The sequence below is a fragment of the Pinus tabuliformis genome, chromosome 1_1 (genome assembly GCF_031772625.1).
Source record: "Pinus tabuliformis cultivar Carrire ecotype Pingquan chromosome 1_1, CPIR1, whole genome shotgun sequence".
NCBI lineage: Eukaryota > Viridiplantae > Streptophyta > Pinopsida > Pinales > Pinaceae > Pinus > Pinus tabuliformis.
In genome coordinates, this window is record NC_142297.1 from 235,312,850 (window position 1) to 235,340,567 (window position 27,718).

Consider the following 27,718-nt stretch of genomic DNA (forward strand, 5'->3'; position numbering starts at 1 on the left):
TGATAAAGGTTGCAGCCATAATACTATTAGAGAATCTAATTATGATAACCTTTTAGCTATGAAAATTATCCATACATGTGTCTTAGTTAGTTTGAGTTTAGTTTAGTTCGGTTTAGTTATAGTTGAGTTCCAGTTCAGTTATTTTTGATGTCTCCTATGTAATTTATGTAACAATTTAGTAATATTGATAAGAATGCTTTTGCCTAATGTTTTCCATTAATTGTCATGGTATCATGAGAACCAGGCTACATTAGACTCCTAGAGAGAAATAAATAAGAATGTAAATGTGTTAGAAAACCTGCATAGATGAATCTAGCTAGTAAATGTTGAAGACACAACTTTGCAAATTAGAAACACAAAAAGAAAATCGAAAGAACAAAAAGAATTATTGATCAAGAAAATAGGTTACAATGCTCATGATATAGCATTACTGGGTGAAGATCCCAAGGTAATGCACCATAATGGTGATCAATGAGATGGCTTGACAACTATATCAAGTTCCACAGAGGACTAGCTAGTTGTGGAGTGAAAGCGAGAGCAAATCAGAGAGTAAATCATGTAAAAAGGATCTTGCATGTAGTGATCAGTGAGAGGACTCGACACCTACAACAAGTTCTCGAGAACTATCCATTTGCAGAAGGAAAGGAGGAGAAAATCAGGGAGTAAATCATGCAGAAAGTATCTTACATGTAGTCCCATGCATGAATGGACAATCCAAGGCATCACTCTTGTAAATATTCTAATGTTGAAGCCTTTCATGTCAGTGAATGCTCTAACTAAGTGTCTGCATGTGCCAGCAATGAAGACCCTAGGTGTGCATTACCTCCAACACCCCCCGCTGAACACCAGTATGGGGAAAAATAGAAAATGGGCCCTGACAACTAAGGCCAAAAGTCACCCAAAATACAATGCAACTTGTACTAAAATTGAGGAAAGAGGGAAAACCTCGTGGGAAAAATCCCCCCTCAAAATACAATGTAATTAAAAGAAAAGAGGAAGAAAAGACAATAGCTAAGCAGCTGTGTCCTTCACTCCAAGATGATCACACAAAGAGTGAAGCTTTTGCTAAGTGAATTTCTTGGTGAATATGTCAACAGTGTGTTATGCTGAAGGACATAATTTCAAATCAGTGACCTGATCATGTACTAAGTCTATGATGTCATGCATAGGGATATATATGTGCATCATCCATTGCCGTTGTACTAGATCCTTGAAAAGATTTGAGAGTGCTTTGATTGTCAGACCAGATGACAGTGGGTTGGTGGAACTGGATGCCCAACTCAGTGGTGAAGTTTTGTAGCCATAGAGCTAGAATGGCGATGTTGACTACTCCTCTGTACTCAGCCTTAGCTAAAGAGAGAGCAACAATAACCTACTTCTTGCTCAACAAACAGGTAGGGCCAGACCTTAGACTGAGTGAATATCTGGAGCTGGACTTGCGATCAATGCTTTCACCTACCCAATCAGAATCTATGAAGTCAATGAGATTCAATGCAGTGTCTACTGCATAGTGAATTCCGAAGGTGATGGTGCATTGCACATATCAGACGATGCACTTGGTAGCTTTCCACTGTAGCTCATGTGGCTCTTGCATGTATCTGGAAATTGCCCCTACTACATATGAGAGATCTGGTCTAGAGTGGGTGAGGTACAGTAACCTCCCCACTAGCTTCCAGTAGAGAGTATTGCTAACTAATGGATTTTCACCTCCATCCTCAAGGAAGACCCCAGGCAAAAAAGGAGTTGGTGTTGGCTTGCAATCAGTCATGTGGAATCTCTCGAGGAGATCCTGTGCATACTTAGCTTGAGAGAGTTTGATGCCTGTGGCATCCTCATTGATCTCAAGACCAAGAAGGGAGTGTAATGGACCCATTTCCTTCATCAAGAACATATCATGAAAGGTCCTCTTAACTGCAATAATGGCTGACGCCGAGTTGCCGGTGATTAGGAGATCATCCACATACAAAACTAAGATAAGAAAAGAGTCATGTGTCCTGAGCATGTGAACATTAGGATTAGACTTACATATTTCGAAGTTTTGTGATAAGAGAAAAGAATCCATATTTGCATACCGAGCTCTTGGGGCCTACTTAAGGCTGTAGAGAGACTTCTTCAGTTTGCAGAACAAAGATGAACCCCAAACGAAACAATGTGGCTACTCCATGTAGATCTCCTCAGATAGGTCTCCATGAAGAAACACATTCTTCACATCCATCTGATGTACTTCCCACCCCTGGGTAGCCGCAATGGCAAGTGCAAGGCTTATCGAATCCATCTTTGCTACTAGAGAAAAGGTCTCATCGTAATTAATGCCATGCACTTGTTATAAGCCTTTGGCTACTAAGTTGGCTTTCTATCTGGTGATTTTCCCATTTGCAGCACTCTTGGTCCTGTAGACCCATTTTTTTCAGACAAGTTTCCTTTCGGAAGGAAGGCGGACCAAATCCTACGTTTGGTTCTCAAGGAGGGAGTTTTACTCCACCTCCATGGTGGACTCCTAAAAGGGATGCCCAACAGCCCTAGCATAAGGTTGCAGATCAGAAGACTGAACCAAATGACAATGCTGGGATGGCATTCGTTCAGTGGAAGTGAGGACAAGAGGAGGCTCAATAAAATTTGAGCTATTCCTCGATAGATTATAATTATCCCCCACAAGACCATTTCTATTAGCTAGGTGGTCTTGTGCATATATCTCACTTAAGCTCCTTCTTCTCTGATTTATGATAGGGGAAGTCGATTCACTGCTAGAAGCCTGATCTTTGATTGGATGTGGATCACCATATGCATGCATTGGATTTGTATCTAAAACCTCTGTCTCTACATTTGCATGCTCTACCTTGGCATCTTCATGCTATGTCTCTACATCTAAGTGTAATGAGTCATCATCTTGGTCTTGAGGTAGATAAAAGGTGTCTTCATGTGGAAATTGAGGCGCATGCGAGAGACTTTCCTCAAATTGGACACTTCGCTCAATGATGAGCTTGTCTGTAGAGGAAATCAAGAGTCGGTATCCCTTAACACCATTAGGGTATCCAACAAATATGCACTCAATGCTCTATGGATTAAGATATTTCCTCTTTTTAGAGGGGATCTTGGCCCATGCTCGGGAGCCAAAAACATGGAAGACGGTGACCTTTGGTTTAGTGTCACTCCAAGCCTCAAAGTGGGTTTGATCCTTGACATAGCTATGAGGAGATATGTTTTGGATGTACTTAGCACAATTAAGTGCTTCAACCCATATCTTATGAGATAGTGACGTAGCATGCAACATGCAAGAAGCTCATTACACCCAAACCCATAGGTGTTGGTAAACATTCCATACTTGTAACTAGGATCCCGAGGGTGGAAATTATGGATTCCATAGAGGTGAGGTGATTCTTCCAAACCCCCCCCCCCCCAATTCAGCACAGGGTAATCCACTCTGGGTTGAGGCTCTGATACCATGCAAATGTGTTAGAAAGCCTGCACAGATGAATCTAGCTACTAAAGGTTGAATACATAGCTTTGCAAATAAAAAACACTAAAATAAAATTGAAACAACAAAAAGAATTATTGATTCAAAAAAAAGATTGGAATGCTCATGATATAGCATTATTGGGTGAAGACCCTAAGGTAATGCACCATAGTGGTGATCAATCAGTGGACTTGACACCTACAACACGTTCTGGAGAGAACCAGCCAGTTGTGGAGTGAAATGATGAGAAAATCAGGTAGTAAATCATGCAGAGAGGATCTTTCAAGTAGTGATCAATGAGAGGACTTGACACCTACAACAAGTTCTGGAGAGAACTAGCCAATTACGGAGTGAAAGGAGGCGAAAATCAGGGAGGAAATCATGTAGAAAGGATCTTGCATGTAGTCCCATGAATGCATGTACAGTCAAAGGTGTCAATTTGGTGAAGATTCCAATGTTGAAGCCTTGCATGTCATCGAATGCTCTAACTAAGTGTCTGCATGTGCTAGTAATGAAGGTCCTAGGTGTGTAGTATCTCCAACAAACAACAGTCTGCGTAAGACTCCTTGAGCAATAGAGAAGAGGTGACCCTACATAAGACTCCTTAAGAGACCAACAGAAGTAAGAAGAAGCCCCCCACAAGGAACCTTTGAAGTAGCAATGAAAAGCCTCTTTCATTTTAGGAATCATGTAGCTAAGAGAAAATTTCATTCTAGGATTATTGTAGTGCATCTCATCACCAATTAGCGGGCGTGGTATAATGGTTATAAAGTTAAAATCCACAAAATTCCCAAGCTAACGAACATGAATCTCTTCATTGTAACACGTTTTTCCCAATCTAACACAAATCTATTCATTGTAAGAAGCATTATAAAATAAAAATTGCGCGGAGTCAAAGAAAGGAATTTTTTTGAAGGAAAATGGTTGAAATTGTGAAGAGAAATTCTCAAATTAAGGAAAGGATGATCACATCTATAACATTTAATTAAAATAACAGTTCGAATTTCTGACAACCTTCAAGTCTTGGGAACACTTCAAACAGATCACTTGAAAAGTATAAGAAAGGAAACTTCTGTGTCTGCAATTCAATTTGTTTCTTTAGCAAAAGTTAGCCAATGCTCAACAAATGGGAATAGCCAAGAGGTTGAGAAGGTCAAAGTGACAACAAGAGATGTTAGAGATACTTTTAAAATGTTTTGAAATGAAAAGGAAAAATCATACTTTTACATTAAAACTCATAAAAGAAGGCATAGAAGACAACATTCTTCCCCTCATTGTAGTTGCAAAGACAACCAAGGACGCATGGGATATATTTGAAAGAAATTTTGGGGTTTGGAGGAGTAATCAAGTTGAAGATGAAGAGTTTGGTGAATCCCACTATTCTTAGTGACAAGTTGATAATGACTGTGAATAATTTGTAGAAGAATCAAAGAAAGAACACATAAATTCTCATGAATCCCATTGTGCACAACCACAAGTTCATAATCATTTGGTGAATCCATCAACAATTCTTGTAAATGATAGTGAAGGTGCCATTCGAGTAGTCAATGTTATGGTGAATCCAACAATTAATATTATTGATGTAAAATTTGATAAGGAATTGTTGGCTAATGATGAATGGTTGCATATGATGCAGCAAAAGCATATAATTGATAAACTATTATTTGATTTGGGAAGCCCACTTCGGCACGAAATCCAAGTGGAAGAAAACATCTTTGAAGCAATCAAAGAAATTTAGGAAGAGAAGTAAGCACAAGAATAGAAAGCTCTAATTGCAAAGAAAACTTAATATGATCCTGCACATGTTTTTTTTTATCTTAACTCTTATTTTGAGTGTGAAAATGTTAGCAACAACCAGAAAAAAGGAAACAAAATTTTGAAGGAAAATTAATGTTCCTTGAAGCATGGCTTGCAACAATATGTCTTGATGAATTATGTCTAGAGGTTGTAGCAATGAACCTTGAAGAGAAATTGGATGGAGAAAACATTAATAAAATTTATAGGTATTGAAATACTGAAGAGATAAACTTTTACTATACACTTAAATTGTAGCATAATATTGATGATGAGAAGCACACAACAGAAGATGACATGTCGTAGAAGTCCACATACAAGACTATTTCTTAAGAAGTTAAGGACATGATTAGACATCCTAGAAAAATGAAGGAGTTGCACTAGCATGTAAAGGATTTCAAATTTTAATCATATAACAAAAGTAAAGAAGTTAAATCAAATTACAAGATACAAGATTTGGAAGAAAAGAAAAAGAAAGGGAAATTCGGTTGATCTCATGTTTTTTTAAATTTTTAAGCCTTATTTAATTGTTTGATAACATTGAGAAGAGGATCAATCTCTTCTCCATGCTTCTTTATATTCTTTGTCAATATGACCAAATTGTTCCCTATGTATTCGCCTTTGTTGATGTGGGCGCCAATCTCTGTGTGAAGCCAGAGGGGTGTTAGAGCTCTCTCTTAGTTTCTTTGCAACCATTCTTTAGTAGGTAATGGGTTTAATGAAGTTATTCAGAAGTGGTGACAGAGAGGCTCAAAATCAAGGGCATGCATGCCACGGGTTTGAGAGTCTTAAGAAACAAAATCATAAATAACATAGATCCATTTCATCGTAGCAAGGTAGTGTCTTTATCATTTTATTTTTTTCTCTGCAAGGTATTGTATTTTTTAGTCTATTTATTTATTTATTTCCTTGACAACTTTCTAACCTAGTAGGAAAGAGATTTCAGAGATTTTATAATGTCAAAATAATCTAGATCCATCGTAACTCTCGATCTGTGAAAATATATTTTTATTCTATACAAGTTTCCATACCATCAAAATTTTCATCCCTCTCAAGGTTTGATATATCCTGAGTTAAGGATGGTCTTATTTTTTAAAGGAAAATATTTGTTAATATAATTTTATTTATTAATTTATTAATTTTAACTAGATTATTTTAAATTAACGTATACATATAAATTTAAATTAATGTTATTATGAAAGAATAGAAAATATTTTTTTTGTAAATTTAGTAGGACTACATCTCCATCATGTCCAATATATCACCTCGATCATGGCCGGGAATTGAACCAATGACTTTACATCAAAGATTGGCTTGATATAGCACTCAATCACCTCTTAGCAAAACCAACGTCCCTGCTCATTGCATTTTTTATACTATCCATTTCCGCTTTTCCCTCGCCCCTCTGCTGGAAATAACCTTGGTAATAAAATATTCTCATTAAACATCATGAACCCTAAGAAGGCATGCAACGGAAAGGATTTCGTAACTTTGGAAGAATATATGTGGAGACCTGAAATTAAAAGTCTCCGAAAACCTGGGAGGATGATTTGTAAATTGAAACACTACATTTCACAAAGTATTAAAATTCTAACATTAAAACCTAATGATCTAATTGGTTGAAAATATTGAATTTATATTTTGGATAAATCATGTTAAGGAAAATACAATAATAAAAGATTTAAAAATCATACACTATATTTGTTCTTCTATTGTCATTCACTTTGTTTTATCTCTTGGATCCTTGCTTATAGTACATATTTGTAGGAATATTTTGAGTATTGGCCCATTTTGATATACCCAAAAGTAATTATAATTTAATTTTAAAATGTTATATAGTTTAATTAAAATAAATTATTTGTAAAATATTTTGATTCTGAAATAAATTATGGTTTTTGGGGATGTGGTATTGATAATACATGGTATTGGCCCATAGTATTGTTTTGTAACATACTAATTAAATGCCTAGTTATATAACATAACAATCAAAAGCATAGCCATGGAATTATGATTTTCTTCCGTCTCTCTATCTTTTCTTGTGGGTATTGACCCATGGTATTGTTAAAAAGCCTATGTGGAAGTTATTAATATCCATGGTAAATATCTATATGTTATATGTGTATTATAATATTTTTTTTTATCTAAAAAGTTGTTGGTAATTTTATTGATAGAAAACAAAGTTACAATATAAAAAATTTGAATTTAAAAAATATAGCACATCTCACATCTAATGGTCACCCATCTAATCCTAAACCATCCACCCTAATCTCTTTGTGCAACAATAAGGTCATTTTCATTTTTTTTGGGCTAACATTACTTATTTTCATTATTATTATTATTTTATTGGAGAAATGACATACTTATACATCCCCTTATACTCCATTATAGAACGCACATGTGCCCCCAAAAATATGCCCAAAAAACAACAAAACACATAGAATATAAACTACAACTTTAGCCAAATTTAAGAATGTACACTTTAAGCGCCTCAAATTCACTTGTTGAGGGGGTGTCCAACACAATATGGTAGAAATGTGTAGTGTAACTTAATGTAATGTACTGTAAACTTAATCTAAAATAATGTAAACATTTTGACTCTCTCAAAAGTTAAAGTAATGTAAACATTTTAACTGCGTGAAAATAAAACAAAAATAATCATAGTCAAAACAGTTTTCTTTGCTTGTCAAAATAAAATAGAATAACTAACTCTAAAATAAAAATAATTTCATGGTATTCAACAATGGTTTTGACCCATTCTACCGGAAGTTATGGTATTGATCCATGTTATTCATGTGGAAAATAATCTATTTAATTGGGCAAATTAAATTAGTCTACCAGCATCTTAACTCCTGATTTAGCAAACAAGAAGGGATCAAATGTGAAATAGATGGTCCCAATATCTTCACATGCAAACCTTATTTAATTTAGGTCAGCTCTTGGTACATAAGGAGTTAAGATGAATCTAGAATGGAATCTTAAATCAAAATTGGAATTTTCCAAACACAACTTCTATGCATTTCCTCGACTCCCCAGGAACATTGGCTGAAATGACTAACTAGATGTATCCTAGCATATTCATTCTCTGTGTATTCGTTCTGTGCAATCCACCCTACATTATTACCATGTTCAGAGATGTGATGGTCGCCTTGTCTCTATGACAAATTGTTGATATATTAATATCACTGTTAGTAGTTGTTTGTTAGGTGTAATTTTAATTGATTTGTTGTGTGCTAGGTGTCATAATGATTTTGGTCTTAATTGAGTTCTATTCCATAGGTCTCCAGTTTTACTTGATTTATTTATTAGTAATGGTTACAGAAAGAAACATTTTTGCATAAGCATGTGAGAGATGTAATTTTAATTGATTTGTTGTGTGCTAGGTGTCGTAATCATTTTAGTCTTAATTGAGTTCTATTCCATAGGTCTCCAGTTTTACTTGATTTGTTTATTAATAATGTTTATAGAAAGAAACATTTTTGGATAAGACTTGAGAGAGCCGCAACTTGAGTGAAGAAAAGGGTAAAACTCTTTGATATAACAGCAGAACTTTGAAATAGCTCAGAAAACCAAGAAACCAACTGCAACAACGCCAAGGCAAAAGAGTTTGAAGTTTTTTTGGGATCCATGCCTTAACGGTGAATAGTAAGAGGAAAAAGCTCGTTAGTCGAGCTCTCCTTACATCAATTTCAATTTAACTCTCCGTCCTATTGATGAACAGTGTGTTAGCACTGTAACGCTCGCCTTCAGCTGTGACAAAAGCTTTAGCACGCTGCCCTTAACCGTAGAGAGAAGCTTTAGAACGATGCCTACCCATTCTCTCCGCCGCGTTAGCAAAAGTCAAACCAGATTCAAATGTTTTGTTTAAGGAGGTCAACGAGGTTATTCGTTTCATCGCTTCACGTATTCATTTGGATTTTCATTTTTTTTAATTTAAAAGCTTATGATGGGGGCGAAATGAGGTATGCCTAAGTTGAAAAGTATTTTTTTTCCTTGATATAAGGGCTTTTTTTATAAGCGTTTATTATAGAATATTTTTTTTAAGTTTTAATTTTAATAAAAAATTTTGGAAATAAAAAATATTATGGTGTTTGCATTTTGTTTTAATTTTTTTTTATAAAAATTTGGAAAGGAAAAAGATTTTTTAAAGGAGATTTAAAAGAAAGGGAAGACATTTTGCATTCAAAGAAATGTTTTTTCGAGTGCTTTGTCACACACCCGAATGTGATTGGAAAAAAATATGAGTTTTGGTTTTTGAGAATGTGGACATTCAATTGGTTGACAAAAATGCCCAAATGATTGATAAAAAGTGGAGATAAAACATCTAAATTTTATTCCCCTAATAACTAAGGAAAGAAGATTTCTGTGTTCTAATACCACCTCCTCTCTTCTCTCCTAGGTCGTTAGGAGAGAAGATTTAGATGTTCTATTGCCATGTCATGTAGATTTGTTCTGTCACATTGTCATTCTAGAAGTGGAACACATCCTTCTGGAAGAACGTAACCAAATAATACCTCAACATGAAGTGTCTGACAATTTGTACATGAAGGGTCTGACAATTTTGAGGTCACACAAAGGTTGGATGGTAAAGAGAGAAAGAGATATGTTTATAAGAGGCTTGGCCTTCAACTTTTTATAACAAAAGTGTCAAAACTCTAGTGTGCTCAGATTTTGTGTTAAAGAAAGAGCCATTTCCTTCCCAGACATGGTGGATAGGGATAATCAATTAATCAAGTTCAAGCTAGTTGGCAATCTAATTAAAGACCAATCTCAGCTTAAAAGGCATTCACATAAAGTAATTATCATCGAGAAAATACTAGTTTCAATAAAACAATGCTATCTCAATGAAAAACTTTGATGGTGTGAAGTAGCACTCAAGCTCATAGAGCTAATCCCCTTCCTAGGAAGTGTTAATAAAGTTGAGCAAAGTGCCTCAATCATTTTTGAGAAATTCCACATTCATAATTACCATGAGGCCAATGCAAAGGAAATAAAAGTGTCCATGTTGCATTCACATTTATTAGTGTGTGTTAGTTACCCAACAACATAATTATCCAAACTAATATAGTGTAAAGTATCTCTTTTCAGCTCTCACACATGATAATTGTTATTTGAAGCAAGATTCTAAGAAGAATAGGTTTTACACCAAGAGATTATATACCTAATGGGTAGTCCAACTTAACAGTTGGTTCTTTTTACTGCATTGATTAAATCATTTATGTTACTCCTTATTTATTTTCAAAATTTTTGTTGTAAAATACCTTCTAGCTTGCATTAAAGTAGGGGATTCAAGTAGGCACTCATAGTTATATTTCTCCCTCTAATTTAAGTTGACTTGTCTAGCATATTTGTTAATGCTTAAGTTATATGTTGGTTAACTAACTTAGTCCCTTATATTTAACTTTTTTGTGATGCATTTTGCTGAACGTTGAATGAGTGGGTAAAATTCAATCTTATTTTTTGGGTAAATCTGATTTTATTCATAGTGTATATTTCATATTTAAATCTATTTATTTAATAGAATTTTGATGATGGATATCTTAAAATTGACCATAGTAATAAAACAAAAGTTGGAAGTCCAAAGTTTTCATTAACGTCCTAAAAAATTCCTACCAAGATTGTTCACTTAAGTTGTTTTAAAAAATGAAAAATATTATTTAAACTATTCACACATAACATAGTGCATAAATATGAGCAGTTATTAAATTAACTAAATCAATAAATTTGTGAAAAGTTTATTATCATATGAATTCCATACTATCAAATTCTTAATTTGATTTAAAATTGATAATATACATTCATTTCATAAAGAAGCTATCTAGGTCCATTTTAACTTGGATCTACCCTTAGCTGTAATCTAAATAAAAGCCCAATAAAAATTTAATCCTTACATATCAATATTAAAGAGAATCACAAAAAACCTTTGGAAACATTATTATAATCTAACTAAAAAGCCCAACAAAATTTCAATTCTAAATTATCAATAATTATTAAATGAAAATTATAAAACATATTAAGTAATTGAAACAAAAATATTAGCTCTAGTGTGGTGCACACTAAAATTGGGTGCTAACACACACCTAACCTTCTCTTCGGGTGTTAAAAAAACTTGCTACACGTCTACCATCCCTTATCCTTGCTCCATGTTTACTGTTACTTCGATCGATCTGCTAATTCCTTTTCCCTAAAACGTTCACCCATGCATAGCGAGAAGAGATGTCTGCTCAAATGCCTTCGCGAAGAGACTAGGTTACCCTTATTGCAAAGGGGTAGTGTGTCACTTGAGTTCCCCGTCTAGATTCATCTTAATTCTAGATTTATTATAACTCTGGATTTATGTTAACTCTCGATGTACCAAGAGCTAACAGAAATCAAATTAGGTTTGCATCCAAAGATATTTGATCCCTCTAGTTTAGATTTAATCACTCAGTGTTTGCTAAATCCCAAATTAAGATGCATCTAGGCTAGTTTAATTTGCGCCTTTAAATAGATTACTTTCCAGATGAATACCATGGGTCAATACCAGGGCTTCCCATACAATGGGTCAATACTGTCGTTGAATACCATGAAGTTAATTTTATTTTAGAGTTATTTATTTTATTTTATTTTGACCCGCACACTGTTTTGAGTAGGATTATTTTTATTTTATTTAGTTTTGATTTTTATATTATATTACAATAAATTTACATTACATTAAATTAAATTAACTTAGACATCTCTACCATGTTGCATTGGAGAGGCCCTCAATAAGTGGAGTTGAGGCATTTGAAGTGTATATTTCCAAATTTGGCTAAAGTTGTAGCTTATATCTTATACGTTTTACTCTTTTTTTGGGCATATTTTTGCATCCACATGTGCATTTTACAACCGAGTATGAGGAGATGTGTAAGTATGTCACGTGTCCAATCAAATAATAATAATAGTAAAAATAATCAATGTTAGCTCAATAAAATGAAAATGAACTTATTGTTGTGCCAAGAGTTTAGGGTGGATGGTTGAGGGTTAGATGGGTGACCCTTACGTGTGTCCAATAAGATAATAATAATAGTGAAAATAATCAATGTTAGCTCAATAAAATGAAAATGAACTTATTGTTGTACCAAGAGTTTAGGGTGGATGGTTGAAGGTTAGATGGGTGACCCTTAGGTGTGAGATGTGTGATACTTTTTAAATTTTTTTTTTTATATTGTAACTTTTTTTTTTATCAATAAAATTACCAACAGTTTTTTAGATAAAAAAAGTATAATATAAATATAACATAAACAATATATAACCTATAAATATTTACCATGAATATTATTAACTTCTATATAGGTTTTTTGACAATACCATTGTCCAATACCCACAAGAGAAAGATAGAGATATTTTTTTTTTATATTGTAACTTTGTTTTTTATCAATAAAATTACCAACAATTTTTTAGATAAAAAAAGTATAATATAAATATAACATAAACAATGTATAACCTATAAATAATTACCATGAATATTATTAACTTCTATATAGGCTTTTTGACAATACCATGGTCCAATACCCACAAGAGAAAGATAGAGATAGGGACAGAGAGAGGGAAGGGAGGGTAGAAAATCATAATACCATGGTTTATCAATACCATGGGCCATGTATGCTTTTGATTATTATGTTATAGATCTAGGCCTTCAATTATTCTCTTAGAATATCATGGGCCAATACCATGGATTATCAATACCACATGCCCAAAAACCATAACTTATTTCAAAATCAAAATATTTTACAAATAATTTATTTTAATTAAATTTCATAATATTTTTTAGTTAAATCTAAGAGAAAAAAGGTTATAAATACTATTGAGGTATATCGAAACTCAAGAGTACTAAAAATATTCCCGTGCTAACAAAATTGACGATATGTGCACTTTAATCAAGGATCCAAAAAAAAGAGAAATTAAAGTGACTATTAATAATAGAGGAAATGTAATGCATGATTGTTTTAAGTTTTTTATTATTGTATTTTCATTAGCATGATTGATCCAAAATATAGGTTTAAGATAACCGGAATAGAGAACGAGAATAGAGTGGGGGGGAGACAGAGAGGTGGGAGAGATAGGGGGAGAGGGGATGGGGATAGAGAGATGGATTTGGAGGGGGAAAGAGAGGGAGGGATGAATGAAAACATTGACAAGTAGAGGTGGAGAGAGAGAGGGTGTGATATGGAAGAGATGAAGATGGAATGAGGGAGATAGGAGATGAGGGAAGGGATAGAAAAGGAGAGGATAGAGATAGGGAATGAAAGAGAAGCAAGAGATAGGGAGACATAGACATGGATAGGGGAGAGGGGGAGAGAGATAGTTGGAGAGAAACAAGGGGAGACAGATGGAGATAGTGACATAGTTGGAGGTTCGAGAGAGAGTGTGTGTGATGGGGCGAGAGAGAGGAAGAAGGGAGAGAGAGGAAGGAAGAGAGAGGGGAAACACGAGAGATGAGAGAGAAAGGGGGGGAGAGAGAAAGAGTGATAGATGGATATAGTGACAAAGTTGGAGGGTGGAGAGAGAGTGTGTGTGTTATGGGGGTGAAGGGGGAGGTGGGAGAGAAAGAGAGAGAGAGAGAGGAAAGAAGAGGTAGAGATTGAGAGAGAGAGAGAGAGAGAGAGAGAAAGAGGAAGGAAGAGGTAGAGATTGAGAGAGAGAGATAGAGGTGTAGTTGGAAGGGCAAGAAAAACATAGAGACAAAAAGGTGGAGAGGGTGATGTAGTGAGAGATAGACAAGGCAGACAGAGAGAGATAAGATTGTAAGAGAGGGAGGGACAGAGAGAAACATATATATGGAGAGAGAGTTTGTGTTTTGTTGGTAAGAAGGAGAGACAAGGGGAGATAGAGATATAGATGGAGGGGGGAGAGAGGGTTGAAGAGACAGTCAAAGAGTGGGAGTGAGGAAGAGAGACAAATATGGAGAGAGAAGGGCAAGAGAGAGACGAAGAGAGAGAAAGAGAGATGAATACACTACTACATGTAGGGGGGTTTTAAGACAATATTTAAGACAATATTTGAGTCAATTGTCTTAACAGGTATTATTAGTCAAAAAAGAAATGTTCTATATTTATCCATCATACAAGAGGGCTTACTCTCTAACATAGAAATTCAAAGCTTCAATCACATTAAATGGTGGAAATTAAATTCATATCCAGTTGTTAACCACAATTTCAATACCCTAGTATAATTGGAATTGGCTTCTTTGGTAAAAAGGAATTGTAATAATGTATATGAATTTGAATTTACAATTGATTGGAAATTCTGTCTTCATGAAGGTTTTACAAAAGATGAAAAATTGACATAGGTCCTCGCAACATGATATAGGGCAATTCCCAATCTATTGGTGACCTACATAATTATTTTATCCACTATTGCCTTTCACAATTCGAGTTGGCTCCATCTCCCATTGCAGCCCAAGAATTGCAGCAATTGGTATCCAAATTGCTGGTGATATAGTTCGTGAGGAAGCTTCATATCGAGTGAATATAATTCCGGTAATGAACTATTATGATCAACTTCATAACAAGCTGAAGTTACAAAAAAGTCTCTATCACTAGATGTTTTCTAGGTAGTTAATCATTTCTTGGAGGCACACCAAACCACCCATCCTTCTTCCTATTAAGAATAAAATAATAAATTCCCGTAAGGCAAGTTTTATACCATTACTCAACCAAGTTTTATACCATTACTCAACCATTTCCAACAGAGCTACTTACTGAAATAAAATAAAATAAATGTAGTGCGTGCTTGAAATAGAAATGTGTGCACTCTTTGTATTTCTTCATTATCACTTGCCTTGGCTTGCCTAATTCCCCGGAGCACCTGCAAATGCAATAGTAGAGTCATTTATTTAATTTTTTATTAGAAACCCCTACCATATTTATAATAATTAATAATTGAAATAAAAATAAAATTCTACCAACTTATTAAACTCTGAATATAAAAATGCATCAAAAACAAAACCAATATACTCTTTAATATAAGCATTAATTTTAATGATGATACCATCTCTATTTTTTGTTGATAGCACTGTTTGTTCTCAATCAAAGCCCAAAAATGTCGTGAATGCTAGTGAAAATACTAGGTAAGTTTCAATCCCTTTTAAAATGAAAGTACATCACTTATTTTTCTCTGCAGTGAGATGGCAAGTATTTGAAAACTCTTATTGAAAGAGTGAATAGAATCTCTCACTAAAACTTGTAGAATCTGAATCAACATTAATACTAAACAATAATATGAGATTTTTCCAAATCCCATTTGAGGCTTTTATAATTATATATTTTGTAATTTAAATTTAAAAATAAAAATTAAATAATTATAATTATTATATTATAAAACTCATATAAGAAATTAGTATAACAACTCCCTACACTAAGTTGTACATCACAAAAATCAAAATAAAAACCTTGAATAAGATGCACATGACAATAATCAAAATCAACATTGTAATTAAGGAATAACCAAAGCTATCGTTATAATTAAGTAGTGGTACGTAAATCCAACACAGGTTAATGAAAAAGAAAAACTAGTTATTCGTTTGTCACAAGGACTCCATAAAATGTGGCCATATATGACGTGCAACAAAAACCATCAATATCAATGATTGTAAATACCAACGATTATCTCTTTTGGGAAATTGTAAATATGAATGATTGTAAGCCGAAGCCAGCGAATAAACCAGAGGTGAAAAATTATCTAAATTTATTTTGCTCGGCTCACTTGCGCTAAACCAAAAATTCAGAGTGATCTCTCTGTAACAATAGATGCACATGTAAAGCAGCCAAAAACAGCGGAATTTAACCAAATAAGGAGCCCTAAACAAAGAAGGAATTTATCTAAATAAGCAGTCAAAAGTGAAGAAGAAATTTGTAAACAAAAATTCACTCGAGACACTTGAGAACAGAATATCAACATGCAAAGCGAGCAAATTTAAACAAAGAATAATTTTGTTTAAAATAATTTCGCTTCATGCACTTGTGGCAAACCAAACATTTTGAAAGTTCTCTCTGCAGCAAACCTGTAAAAAAGCTCAAAAAAAAACCATCAGTAACAAAAAGAATTGGACAATCCAGAATAACGAATCCATTAAAATTCTTGAAAACAGAATTGATTCTATTATGGATAAAAAAAATATAATCATCAAAAATGCCATATTCTATTTATGTGATTCAATTTTCAAAAGAAACTATAAGAGCACAATAAAAGTTCCAAATTCTTATTAGTAATTACAAAACTGCATATATAGTCATATTGCTATTTACGGATCATTGATGCACCAAATTCTTCCATAATCAATCTTTCATTGCACATTATTCTATTGTGTTGCCACAAATATTTTCCAATCTTCTTCTAGGACTTGTTCATGAAATTCATTTGTAGACTTGCAAGGTGATCTTGAAAATTTATTTCCCCATATAGACAAGTCAGTAGCACTTAGTTTGGGCTGGCTATTTCTATACAAAACTTCTATATTCCTTGTGTTGAAGATTTTCATTAAGAAAGTAATTAACTTGTGCCTCTTTGAAGCATCTCTTGGTATTGTGGCAAAGACAGCTCATTATGCAGCTTCAGTTGCTCATAGAATTTAGCAATGAATTCCTCAGCATGACTGTCAACCTGATGGTCATTATCCTCAGTGTACGAGTTCTAGATCATTTGACACATCGGGGACAACAAAGGACTCAGCCTCTGAAGAGTAGGTAGCCTTTTACGATCAAGGAAATCCTTGCTGAAGTATTCATTGATGTGATCCAACTTGGGAAGAACAATAGTGTTAGGCTCTTCCTTTTCTTCAAATTGATGTGGATGAATGCAAGGAAAGTGAAGCATATGTGTGGGAATGTAGTGAGGTTTTCTCTTGGCCATGTTGAAGATTACAGGGCTATTGTTGCAAGAGAATTCATATTCTTGAAGCCCAAAGCCACTCTAGTTGCAACTTTCTTTGGAATCGAGCAACACCAAATTCCTCAAGATTTTTTCCATAGACTTTTCCGCTCTCCATCACCAAATGCATGTCCATGAGCATCTTGCGCTTGGAGGTGAGGCCTTTTCTAATCATGAAGAAAGCTATCTGCACAAATCTCCAAAGACCCTTTGATGAAACATGATTTAAACCATAATGGATATTCTACATTTCTTGCAATTTCTGATCAAACCTCACAAGGTCTGATACTCACCAAAAAAAAAAAACCAATCTGATCAAATTCTATTAAAATCCCAAGAGGAGGCTTCAACAATACAAAGGCTTGCAATGCCTGCGAGATGTGAAACCTCAGAAGGTGAGCCAATGAAAGGGCATGGAATGCCTCTAGCTTATATTTAATATTGAAGGAATGAAGTGATGATAGAGGATTTGATAATGGGAAATTTGCAAAGAAGAAATCCTGAGCCATCTCGATTGGTTTGTCACTAGTGTGGTACCGAGCAAGTAGGTAACCCACTTCAAAATATAAAAATTCAAAAACGACACACACACGGTAATGGAGGCTAAAACTATTTGATCACAACTAGGGTTAGACATTATTAAACTTGTGGGAAAGTTTCATCCACATAAAATGGGTTAAGAGTTATCAAACACATATTGAAGGTTGTTAACTCTACTTCATTGGCACATGCCTCTTTGTTGAAAGTAACAAATCAGTTTTTTTTTCGTTATGCACTACTATAGTCTCTTCCCTACTGGAAAACAATAAGACACCAATCAAACATCGATTTCCTTTCAAACAGAGTGACGACTATGGTAATGGATCTGACACTGTAACAAAAAACATATAGGAATGTCCTGCGCTCTTCTCTTTTTTGCGTTTTTTCAGTGTCTTATAAGGCTATACAAACATGTGTGACATTGAATAGAGGTTTAATTTAATATCAATGTCAACTTTAATCTCACATAAGTGGGGATATGCCTGTCACTATTCTCACAACACAATGACACTAGTAACTTGAGTGAGACATCATCCAAACTTTTCATGTAATCATATCATTTTGCACGTTATAGGGAGGCACTACTAGATCATCCTAGCGTTATGTAATCCAGCAAAGTGATAAAATTTCATGCCTACAAGTCGGTCATGCGTATATCAATTTTTATATGGACCCATTGATTTGCATACCAATGGTGCTCATAGTGTCATTGTAAACCTCGTGCTCACCTATTTCACATTAAACATTAGGAGTATGTCGATAAGGTGTTTTCCTTGTGATAGATATCTTTGTGATTGGACTCCTAGAAAAGGGTGGTTGAATGGAAAAGTCATCAATGTTAATTATGTTTCTCTTATGTTAGGTATCTCCACGTACAAATCACAAACCTCTTGATACACTAAAAATGAATTCATGAATGGTTAGAGAAATGGTATAAAGTAGGAAAAACAATTATGATAAACAAGAGAGGCTTACACTGTCTTATTTATTTATAATATTTTGAATGAAATAAATTATTCTTATACCACAGATAATACCCATTTGCTCATATCTGAAGTAGAAAATATGCTTAACGAATCTGCTTGAAATACATGTTTAAAGCACCATCCACATCTTTACTCTTGGTACTCTTTCATGTATCAAGAGTTCCAAAGACTTACCAAACACAAAGCAAAGGTTTTCTTTGTTTCAACACAGAAACAAAGGAAAGAATCTCAGCACAAAAACAAAGACTTTCAACACAAAATCCATTTAGTGTTAGATCAATATAATGAATACCTCTGCCAGATGGAGCACTATAGATGTGTGACCTATAAAGCTATCTTATCTTAACCATATATGGATATTTTCATAAGGTCCGCTGGTTCTGGCTAAATCAATGTGAGCAGATAATACCCATGTGCTCATTCCTAAAGGAGGACAATCTGCTTAATGCATATGCGTGAGATACATGTTAAAAGCACCACCCACATCTTTACTCTTTTTCCTCTTTAACGTATTAGGACCTCCAAAGACTTGCCAAAACCTAAGAGTCCCATCTCCTCCAACCAATGTAATGGTGCACTCATCTGGAATCTAAAACTACAAAACAAAAGAAAGATTGTCAGCAAAAGGGCTAAGAATGTCAACACAAACCCATTTAGCAATAGATCAATAGAATGAATACCTCTGCCTATTTGAATTGTATTTATGTAACAATTTATTCCTATAACAAAATCATTATGGTACAAAGTATATTCACTACTCTTACTTGAGAAGATTACCCTTTCAATGTTAGACTTGTACATGTCCCGAACAACATCTCCATGTACAAATCTTAAACTTCTTGATACACTAAAAATGAATTCATGAATTTATAGAGAAATGGTATAAAAAGGAAAAAAAAGTTATGTTAAATAAGAGAGGCTTATAGTGTCTTCTTTATTTATAAAATTTTGAATGCAAGAAATTATTCTTATACCGCAGATAATACCCATGTGCTCATACTTGAAGTGGTAAATCTTCTTAATGAATTTGCTTGAGACTCTAAAGTGGTAAATCTTCTTGGTACTCTTTGAGGTATCATGAGCTCCAAAGACTTACCAAATACAAAGGAAATGATGTCATTGTGTTAACACAAAAACAAAGGAAAGACTATTAGCAAAAAAGCAAAGACTTTCAACACAAAATCCATTTAGAATTAGATCAATACAATGAATACCTCTTCCAGATGCATCACTCTAGAGGTGTGACCTATAAAGCTATCTTTTAACCATATATGGATATTTCCATAAGGTCAGTTGGTTCTGGCTAAATAAATGTGAGCAAATAATACCCCTGTGCTCATTCCTGAAGGAGGACAACATGCTTAGTGAATATGCGTGAGATACATGTTAAAAGCACCATCCACATCTTTATGCTTTGTCCTCTTTAAGGTATTAGGAGCTCGAAAGACTTGCCAGAACCTAAGAGTCTCATCTCCTATAGCCAATGCAATAGTGTACCCATTTGGACTCTGAAAACACAAAACAAAAGAAAGATGATCATAAAAAAGGCTAAGATTGTTAGCACAAACCCATCTAACGATAGATCAATAGAATGAATACCTTGGTCTATTTGAATTGCAAGGAATGTAACAATTTATTCCTACAACAAAATCATTATGGTACAGAGTTTATTTTCTACTCTTACCTGAGAAGATAACCCTTTCCATGTTAGACTTGTACATGTCCAGAACAACATCTCCATGTACAAAACACAAACCTCTTGATACACTAAAAAGAATTCATTAATGGTTAGAGAAATAGTATAAAGAACGAAAAACAATTATGTTAAACAAGAAAGGCTTAGTGTCTTCTTTATTTATAAAATTTTGAATGCATGAAATTATGTTTATACCGCAGATAATACCCATGTGCTCATACTTGAAGCGGTAAATATGCTTAATGAATCTAATTGAAATACATGTTTAAGGCACCAGTTGATATGTAGTATGCTTCCCAACCAGAAAGCAATAAAATAGCTAGAAAGTACTGAATATCTATGTCCTCTTAAATACTTAAACCAATTCCCAAAAATATTCAGATGAAGACAAGTTGTCTAAAGTCATCCATCGAGCATACAAAAGGCTAGGAAATCTTGACTAGAATTTGATGTTTAGAATAGTATGTTAAAATTTCACTACATGGAAACAAACCTGCAAACTTAAGGAACTCTCAAAACTACTTTTGTGTACTAGATCTGAAATCTCAAATGCTAACTGAAAACTGACAACAAAACAAAACAATTTACAACATTCAAAAAAGCATCTTTATTTGTCTTTATTAGCTTGGGAAAGGAAAAAAAGTGCACACACTCTTTGGTAAACTAAATGGATAACAAAAAGAATAGGGACACCTTAACTAGTGCATCCTAATCAAACCCTAATTCTACTCTAGGGAAGTGTACCTAGGTTACATGCACCAGATGCTTATAATATATAACCTCAACTATGGAATAGTGTGGCCTATCTAAGCGTGATCCACATGGAATTCTAATTTTAGAACTTTGGTAAACTAAATGAACAACATAAGCAGGTTGGACACCTTAACTAGTGCATCCTAATCAAACCTTCATTCTACTCTAGGGAAGTCAGCAGATGCTTATAATAGATATCCTCATGTTATAGACATTTTTGGGCACTGCAAACCCAATCAAACATGTCTATAAACCAAGGGCTCCTAAGTCCCTAAAAGTGTTCATTCACACCCTAAAGGAACGAGGTCAGTTGATTACATCATCTCCCATAAGTTCTCCATGAAAAACTACTTAGAACTGGTAAAAACTGGATCATCTCACTTGCTCCATGGGAAGGGTGCGATGTATCTCACCTTTTACACAGGGGAGGTGCGATGCATACTGAAAAGTCCTTCTATAGGGTATGATGGACAAGAATAGACAAGTGGCGGAGACAGTTTGCTAAGTGGATGATCAAGGAATCTTCTAGAAACTTCTCATATGACACTTGCCTCTCAGAATTCACGAAACGATGAGTAAGATATTAATGAAATCTCCATGTGGAGCCAAGAACTATCAGTGGAATGACACTAATCAAAAACCTAGAGCTGACTCACCCCCCTGAAATCATCTATATGTGCATCCCTCATCCTAGAGATCCAGAGGCTGAAATTTTGTATCTTGTAAGGAAGTGCTATTGGTTTCTTGTTGGAATATCATAGTGTTGGGTGATCTAAGCTTTTCATGAGGTGAAAGAAGGGCTTTCATTTTGGAGGGTGACGTTGGCTCAAAACAATTGGTTGTAATCCTCTTTGCTTACTCTTGATATTAATAAAGCTATTCAAGTTTTCCTCCACATTCTTGTATGTTTGATGATATATGCATTTGTGTGGTCAATATACATCTGGTCCTACGTTGTTTATGATTGTAGATCTCTGTTCTAGAATTTTGTATCTTGTAAGGAAGTGCTATTGGTTTCTTGTTGGAATATAATAGTGTTGGGTGATCTAAGCTTTTCATGAGGTGAAAGAAGGGATTTCATGCTGGAGGGTGACGCTAGGGCAGAACAATTGGTTGTAATCCTCTTTGCTTATTCTTGATATTAATAAAGCTATTCAAGTTTTCCTCCACATTCTTGTATGTTTGATGATATATGCATTTGTGTGGTCAATATACATCTGGTCCTATATTGTTTATGATTGTAGATCTTTGTTCTTCAATAGTATTATGCTGCTTTGATCCCACAGTTGAAGTTGGGTAGATGAAGGAGAAGCGGCAAGGATCTGTCAAAAGGGAGAGGAAACGAGCAAGGAACCAAGTGCAAGACTGAGGTTCGTGTCCTTCATTCCACTCTCATATACTTCTCATAAAGGAAAACAAAAGTAGTTTTAGTTTGTTTGTTTCTATGATAGCTACTAGTCTTTGTGGGACTAGCAGTCTTAGTCGACCCCGAAGGAGATCACACCCCTCGGCCTATTTACTAACCCGACCCCAAAAGCTTTCGGGAATTGACCATGCGACATCTTGATTGGCGAGGCACTGATTTGACGAATTGAGATAACCCTCGGGGCTATATCATATAAATGTATATTATGAAATTTCAAAATAATTAAGATTTGTATAATATGGAATTAGTATGATAATAAATTTTTCCCAAATTCATTGATTTAGCCAATTTAATAACTACTAATTTTTATCCACATTTTTATAGGATTAGTTTAAATAATTTTTTTAATTCAAAAGAAGAAAGAAAAAAAAACCAAAAATGGAAATCTTGGTATAAATTGTGTAGGACATTAAAAAAACTTAAAACTTAGAACTTAGAACTTTTATTTTATTTCTTTGATCAATTATAATAGTTAAATTAGCCTAGATCCATCTTGACTCCAAATCTACCAAGCATAGAGAGGGATCAAATTTTTCAAGGTACATAGATCTTTTGGAGTGATTTAAAGAGATTTGATCCCTCTATGCCCTTAGTAGATGAGTTAAGATGGATGTAGGCTGGTAGTAGAAATAGGTGAATAAGACTATGACACATTTCATAAATAGAAAAATCCAGTGGCTTTATCGAATTAAAATTTTGCCATGTTCACAACAACTCTATATGTGTCCCTAGGAGATTTCAACAAAACTCTACCGGTAATAGAAAGATCCTAAAGGGATCAATAAATATTAGGAACATAACTAGTTTAAAGAGGTCAACATTTCCGCTTTTCTTAGCGAACATTTGTTACTTTATCACGCTAATAGATCCCCTTAACTTGCCATGATGGTAGATACACTATAAAATAAATTTGACTGAAATAAAATATCAAAATTTATTAATCATGTTCAATTGAAAAATGAAAATCATTGGTCAATAATAATACAAATATATACATATAATCTACAAGTATCAACTTTAAATGACCTTCTCAACAATCATATGTGTATTTTCAATTTTTTTTAGAGTACAATGTTGGCTCATAGTAGTTACTTTATCATAAACATAAAAAGAATCATAATCATTAACAATTTTCCCATATTAGTTGACATTGGCCTTCATAATCCAACTGAAGAGATCAAGTTCTGAAAGTATTGGAAGAGGACAATTGCTTGTTTATTATAGTATAACAAGGGAAAACTCTTAAGTTCCTCCATTACATAAATTAGGGAAGCCAGCCATAGAGGTGGGAATGAGTAGCTTTACTATGGCTAGTAACTAATTCATCCAATATATCAAAATTATCAATCATCCACTAGCAGCAAAAAAAATTTTGTTGTGTTTAGCTCATTCTTGTTAGTGCAAAGTGTAGTGTGGTTATTGTAACACTCTGGTTATTGCAAATGAAAGCATTACAATTCTATGGAAAATAATTAAACACTTGGAATATTTTGTCTTAGTGTTGAATGATGATTCATTTTAGTATACTTTAAAGTTATTTGCTAGTTGCAACGATTGTAAAATTATTAATGCCTAATTTTGTTGTTCCACTTCCTAATTTATGTAATGGAGGAACCTAAAACTCTCTTCCACTTGTATTGTGATCAACCTGCAATTGTTATGCTCAATTAGCTCCAACTAACTTTGTGCATATGGAATCCATCGTATTGAGAACAAGTAAAATCCTCATTCAAGCAACAAGAATGGTATTGGTGATTTATAGTGAGAGTTTTAGTATTAGTTATCTTCAATGCTCACAATATATTTAATGTTTAGAGGTTATCATCTATAACATTCACATGCCTTGAATAATCCTCTTTCTGGGTTGTATTCCACCTACCATTGACATCAATATGTATCAGAAGTTCTCTCATGCGCAATATATAGTAATTTTCATTATGTTATGAAACCAGCTCAAGAAAAGATAGAAAAGATATATCAACACCTTAGAATTCAGCCTCTTCGAGGGGGAAACCTCCTTTACAGTACATAAATGAACAATTCTTGGATGATACAAATGAAAAGACCTCCTTTCTATATATAGAAGTCTAAGGGGTCATAACATAATCAGAGCCGACATAACAATAATAATGTAAGGGCACAATAATAACAATAGTGGGCTTCTATGGGGCACATTACTAACAATATGGGCACTACATGGGTTGTACTAATAACAATAAGGGGTTACACTAGTAGTATAGGGGCCTAAAATGCCCCTCTCCTTCAAAAAGCATTGTCCTCAACACTTGAGTAGTTCTTGATGCTTCTGTATAAAATCCTTGTCCTCGCATGTGGAATCTTCAGAGGGTAAGTTCTTCCACTTGATGAGATACTCTAAAGTTGATCGATTTCGTAGCTGTCGGGTTCTTGTTTCTGTGACTGCTCCAGGTTCCAATATAATTTTTCCTTCCTTTTCAATATTTTGTAATATTGTTTGAATTGGGATCTTTAGCAACTTTTGAATAAGTGGCCATACTTCTTTTTCCTTCTTCCATTCATCCCTTGCTTCATTTATCCAATCTCTTTGGATAATAGAAATAGCACAAAGCAAGGCTTCCACATCCTCATAAATAGCTTGCTTTAGACGTAGCAGTAAAAATACCCAATCGCCTACATCAAAAGAAATTTCACTATGATGTTGATCTACATGTTGTTTCATTTGATTTTTGCACCGAAGTGGTGCTATGCTTTAAAAGTTGGAGAACTTGTTGTTGATGCTCGATGTGATCTTTCACTGCTTGAACCTTTTTCTTCTTGATATGCCCTTCTATCTTTAGAGTTTGAGGAGTGGTAATTTCTTCCAAGATATGGTTGGATTCATTTCTTTTTTCTTGATGTGATCTTTCACTTCTTGCACCTTTTTCTTCTTGATATTTCCTTCTATCTTGAGAGATTGAGGAGTGGTCATTCTTGCCAATAGTTTACAGGATATCTTCTTATTCATTTCTTCTTTCTCTGGGGTCGGTTCTTGGCATATATCCTCTTCTTCTGATGTTTCTTGATCCTTTTCTTCCTCCTCTTCATACTCTATGTAAAATAATTTCTTCTCAGCACACTTATGGCCGTTAGTGCATTTGCTATCACAATTGTAACAAAGCCCTTTTTTCTCTTTTTTCTTCCAATTGTTGTGGTGTAACCCTTGTAGGTTGTGGAAGGCTAGGAGGAACAAAACGTCCATCTTTAGAGTTGTGAGGAGTATACGTCCTTGTTGCCATAATTTTACTTTCAAATATGTCACAAAGCCCTTATACTCTTTCCAATTGTTGTGGTGTTGCTCTACTGAAGGTGTTGCTCTTTGTATCCTCATAATGTGCTATCATTTCCTCGATGAGAATTGACCACGTAACAAGTTTTTTACAAGAACAAAGCCCTTTATACCATAAAAATTGATCCGGTTCTAAATATGAAGATGAAATACATACCTTTTGTAATAGTGGTACACCATGTAGATCAAAATATTGCTCCATCTGAAGTATCCAATTTACCGGATCCTTTACATTACATAAATGAACAATTGTTGGATGATACAAATGAAAAGACCTCCTTTCTATATATAGGAGTCTAAGGGGTCATAACATAATCAGAGCCGACATAACAATAATAATGTAAGGGCACAGTAATAACAATAATGGGCTATGGGGCACAATAGTAACAATATGGGCACTACATGGGTACATCAATATAATAAGTGGGTTATACTAATAATAATAAGGGGTTACACTAGTAGTATAGGGGCCTAACATGCCCCTCTCCTTCAAAAAGCTTTGTCCTCAACGCTTGAGTAGTTATTGATGCTTCTGTATAAAATTCTTGTCCTCCCATGTGGAATATTCAGCGGGTAAGTTCTTCCACTAGATGAGATACTCTGAAATTGATCGATATCATAGCTGTCGGGTTCTTGTTTCTGTGACTGCTCCAGGTTCCGATATGATTTTTCCTTCCTCTTCAATTTCTGGCAATATTGTTTGAATTGGGATCTTTTGCAACTTTTGAATAAGTGGCCATACTTCTTCGTCCCTCTTCCATTCATCCATTGCTTTGTTTATCCAATCTATTTGGATAATATAAATAGCACAAACCAATGCTTCTGCATCCTCATCCTTGAAGATTCTTCCCATTCGGTAAGGTCGCCATTTTTTAAGTGCATGTAGTATTGCCAACATTTCCTTCTCATAAATAGCTTTCTTGAGATGTATCAGTAAAAATACCCAATCACCTACATCAAAATATTTTTCACTACAATGTTGATCTACCTGTTGTTTTGTTTGATTTTGCACTGAAGTGGCATTATCCTTTAAACTTTGGAGAACTTGTTTTTGATGCTCGATGTGATCTTTCACTGCTTGAACCTTTTTCTTCTTGATATGTCCTTTTATCTCTAGAGTTTGAGGAGTGGTAATTTCTTCCAATCCTTTACAAGATATGGTCGGATTCATTTCTTGATGCTCGATGTGATCTTTCACTTCTTGAACATTTTTCTTCTTGATATGTCCTTCTATCTTGATAGTTTGAGGAGTGGTAATTTCGAACAATGAATTACAAGATATGGTTAGATTCATTTCTTCTTTCTCGATGTGATATTTCACTTCTTGCACCTTTTTCTTATTGATATGTCCTTCTATCTTGAGAGTTTGAGGAGTGGTAATTCTTGCCAATGCTTTACAAGATATGGTCTGATTCATTTCTTCTTTCTCTAGGGTGGGGTCCTGGTGTATATCTTCTTCTTTTGATGTTTCTTGATCCTTTTCTTCCTCCTCTTCATACTCTATGTAAACTAATTTCTTCTCAGCACACCTATGCCCTCTAGTGCATTCGCTATCACAATTGTAACAAAGCCCTTTTTCTCTCTTTTCTTCCAATTGTTGTGGTGTAACCCTTGAAGGTTGTGGAAGGCTAGGAGAAACAACACTTCCATCTTTATAGTTGTGAGGGGTACGCTTCTTGGTTTCCATAATTTTTCTTTCCACTATGTCACAAAGCCATTTTACTCTTTCGAATTGTTGTGGTGTTGCTATAAAGAAGGTTTTGCACTTTGTATCCTCATAATGTGCTATCATTTCCTCCGTGAAAATTGACCACGTAACAAGTTGTTTACGAGAACAAATCCTTTTGTACAATAAAAATTGATCTGGTTCTAAATATGA